Genomic DNA, 4,301 nt, shown 5'->3' with positions numbered 1-4,301 from the left:
AGTGTATTTTAATATCTATTTCCTATCATCTCACTTTAATAACTGACATTCACTCCAAGATCATATTGACATTTATTCTTTAATCTGTTCATTCATTCATTGATCATACATTTATTATTTTTTCCATTTGTTCTTTTTGATGAGTGCCCTCAAATACAAATCCTCACTTTAATCTGAGACATAATTTGTACCTAGAGGTTAAAATTAATTCAAAACTACTTGTTTTAAACTATTTAATCTCTTGTCATTTTTGTCTTTTCCCCACCTGTAAGATGATAAATAGATTTTTTCATGTTTCAGTATGCCTGTGGATACTAAAAACATTGCAATTCAGAATTTAAAAACATACTTTTTTACCACTTAAGGACTGTTAATATTTTACCATCACTCAAATTGGTAAGTTTATGCTTCACTTTTCTTTTTGATTCAAATATAACTTCTGAATTTTTTAAAAAACTTGTATATAGTAATTGATGCCTGTTTCTTCTCAATTACTAGAGTTCACCAATGTTTCCCTTTTACTCCTGGGTCCACAGGGTGACAGAAGTTCTCAAACCCCTTGCAGTTGGTGGGACCATGTGACAAGTTTTTGTCTGTGGATCATGAATGGAAGTAATATGTGTCTGGTGAGACAAGGAAGGGTAGTGCTCCAAGGTTTCTTCCTTTACCTTTGTGGTCATAGAGAAGACCACGTGTTGACATTATGAAGTCACAAAACTGAAACACCCTGGCTCCCTGTAGAAACACTGTCCTAGACCGTCTCTTGGACAAACAGTGCAATTTGTGTGAGAACAAAATCTTTATTGTATTAAGTCACTGTGATTAGGAGACTGCCTGCTACCATATTACAGCCATCATAACCAGTAAAGTGTAGACATTGAAGAAAAAAATTTAAAAGCAGTAAAAGAGAATAAAGAAAGGAAAATCACCCCAGGCATTTCATATATATATATATATATATATATATATATATATATATATATACATGTATATGTATATATATATATATAGACACAATGCCCATATATATATATGGACATTAAATGACATTATTCTTTACACACAGTTTTGTAATCTGCTCTTTGGGTTAACATTACCTCATGACCATTTTTCAAGCCATTAAATATTATTCTGCAACATGTTTAAGGACTGCATAGTATTATATGGTAATGGTCTAGGAAAATTTATTCAATCAATTACCTATTCTTAGACTATTCGGTTGTTTAGAAATTTTTCTATTGCAAACTATATTGCAATGAACAATGTTATAGCTCTATCTTAAATATATCCACAATTACTCTTATAAAATAAAGACCTAGAAATAAAATTTTTGATGCGAATGTTATAAAATGCTAAGGCTTTTGCTAAATCACTTGCCATAAATGCACTAATTTACACCACTATTAACATAATGAGGAATTTTTTTCACTATTTTCGGTCACTTTTTAAAAATTCTTAATGTTAATAATGCTAATTATATTAGAAATTGGGCACTTTACATTTTCCATGTCAAAAAGTTTTAACTTTGCCTCATATATTTTTTGAAATTTAAGTAAACTTGTCAACAATTTGTCAGCAATATTGGGAATTCAATTCAATTCAATTCAACAACTATTATTAAATACTGACTATGAGCTTGGTCATCTCTGCAGTGCTGAATAACCCAGAATTAGATTGTTGTATGGAAATTTCAACTCAAAATCTTCAAGTCAGTTTTTTTTTTTTTTTTTATCAGAGATATTTTAAAAACTGTGTCAAGTTGGAGCACCAGGGTGGCTCAGTCAGTTAAACATCTGACTCTTGGTTTCAGCTCAGGTCATGATGTCAGGGTCCAGGGAAAGAGCTCCATGTCAGGCTCTGTGATCAGTCTGGAGTCTACTTGAGATTCTTCCCCCTACCTCTTCCTCCCCCTTTGCTCCTCCCCCTGCTCATGCTCTCTCTCAAATAAATCAATAAACAAACAAACAAAATCTTTAAAAAAAACCTGTATCAACTAAAGTGTTCTAGGTCATTTATAATTTCAATTCCTTGTGGAGATATTATATGTGTCAGAATCTCTAGCCAGGCAATCCTATGTATAATGCCTCAAACTTTTTGGAAACCTGTTTTTTTCCTTGAGTCTAAGTTCTACCTGGCAATACATTTAGTCTTATTTTTATCTTCACGTATTGGGTGCTCAGCATGGCCAAACTCATTTCAGAAGCATTATTTATACAATCCTTATTCCTCTAGTTCCAATACTCGTAAAAATTTCTGGTTGTCTCAGTCTGGATCAAAATTCCTATCTCCGATGGTATCTACTATAACTACAGGCAGGGTTACATTGTATGAAAACGACTTTTTCTAATGCAGTTCTTCCAAAAGTGAAGGATTGACTCCAAAGATGGATGTAGGCAAAGGTGAGTGGGAGGGGCATTCTTGGGCAGAAACCACAGAACTGAAAGTGTTTAATGCTCATCCCTCTAATTATTCTTTGGTAGCCCAATATATTTTTCCTCTCATTACAAACATCACACTTGGTGGTCACTATCTATGTCATTTAACTTCTTGCATGCCTTTCTAACAAACAATAAGCTCCTTGAGCCCATCAACTGTGGATATCTTATTTACCAATATGTCTCTAAAGCCAAGCACAGTATCTGACACTTAGGAAGTTCTTAATAAATATATGTTGAATGAATGCGTAAATAAAATAAAATATCATTAAATTAAATTAATAACTTTTGGATATTGTTTTAGTAAAGGATATTTGCAAACTGTATTTTCACATTTGCTTTTTAGGATATTTTGAAAGTAAATTGTATTCAAATAGATTAAACACATATTTAATAAGTACCCACTCTGTGCAGGATTGAAGCCTACACATTAAGGTTATAGAAATAAGTAGATATTGTCCCTAATCTTAAGGATCTCATAGCCCGGCAGAAGAAGAAGTTTTTGACAGATGCACAATATATGATGATAAGGAAAGTTGAGAGGGTTCTGTGCCGGATGAAGAGATGGTAGTACAGAAGGAAATTCAGCTCAACAAAGGTTTATGGAAGGATCTAGTTCATTCAACCAAGGAAAAAGCATGGGCTGACAATCACGTGTTTCTCTGAGAAGAAGACTTTAAAAGGTCAAGTTTGGTTTCAGATCCTTTGTGGTGGAGATGCATAGGATAAGTGATAATGCAAACTGTAGCACAACATGTATCTATATCTACCTATATATATATATATATATTTAATTTAAATTCAATTAGTTAACATATAGTGCATCATTAGTTTCAGAGGTAAAGTTTAGCGATAACACCCAGTGCTCATTACATCAAGTGCCCTCTTTAATGCCCATCACCCAGTTACCCCATCCCCCCTCCCCTCCAGCAACCCTCAGTTTGTTTCCTATACTTAAGAGTCTCCTATGGTTTGTTTTCCTCTCTGATTTCATCTTATTTTTTAAAAATATGGAACGCTTCATGAATTTGCGTGTCATCCTTGCTCAGGAGCCATGCTGATCTCTGTATTGTTTTAATTTTAGTATACCTGCTGCCGAAGTCAGAACTCTATATGTTTTTTCATATATAAAATGTATGGATTCTTTTTTTTTGGAGGTATAGTACTTCAACCCTTAAAATGACCTCACCAAATTATTTCACATTCTTCTTTTTGTCAGGTAATAAATTTTACTGAACTATTCATATTATAATCTCTGTGCACACCAAAACCATTATACTGCATGTGATGTGACTGTTTGTGGTTAAATTTGTATAGAGAACAGGATTCTCTTCAATGCTAGCTAATCCATCAGGATTGAAGTGAGTTTGTCCTCATCAGCAGAACTGTTAATTAACCCAAAATATCTGAAAACTGTTACTCCCAGATGTCCACTGCCAGAATTGAGTTCATCAGAGCTAGATGTTTTATGTTTTTTGAGCTCTCTTCCATCATCACATGAAAGGCAAAAAAGGATAAATACAATAAAAAAAAAAGATTCTAAGGGTCTCTAATTCTGAGACTCATTCATTAAACTGGTCTCTGTATGTTTTTGTAGTATATGAGATAATCAGTTTATTAACCACATAAGGCATGAGAAATAAGTCTTGAATCTTGATATAAGATGTGAGCTATAAACAAACATTGGTTCAGCTCTAGTTAACGGGGTGTGATGCTCTCTCCTCCTCCACCTCATGATCCTCCTGACTTTACGCTTCCTTTTCCTCCTCATCTTCCTCCTTCATTTTCCTATTCTTTCCTTTTCTCTTCTCCTCTTCCTCTTCCTTCATAATTTCACCAAATCCTAGCCAAATAAATTCTTTAAAA

General features: G+C 33.5%; 1 pseudogene; it reads right to left on the bottom strand.

Annotated features, from left to right (window-relative positions):
- Positions 1 to 3,439: 3,439 nt before the first annotated feature.
- LOC113926062 lies at positions 3,440 to 3,540 on the bottom strand (annotated as a pseudogene).
- Between the last annotated feature and the right edge of the window lie 761 nt (positions 3,541 to 4,301).

The sequence above is a fragment of the Zalophus californianus genome, chromosome 2 (genome assembly GCF_009762305.2).
Source record: "Zalophus californianus isolate mZalCal1 chromosome 2, mZalCal1.pri.v2, whole genome shotgun sequence".
In the NCBI taxonomy this organism is placed as follows: domain Eukaryota; kingdom Metazoa; phylum Chordata; class Mammalia; order Carnivora; family Otariidae; genus Zalophus; species Zalophus californianus.
This window is presented reverse-complemented; position numbering and strand designations above follow the sequence as displayed.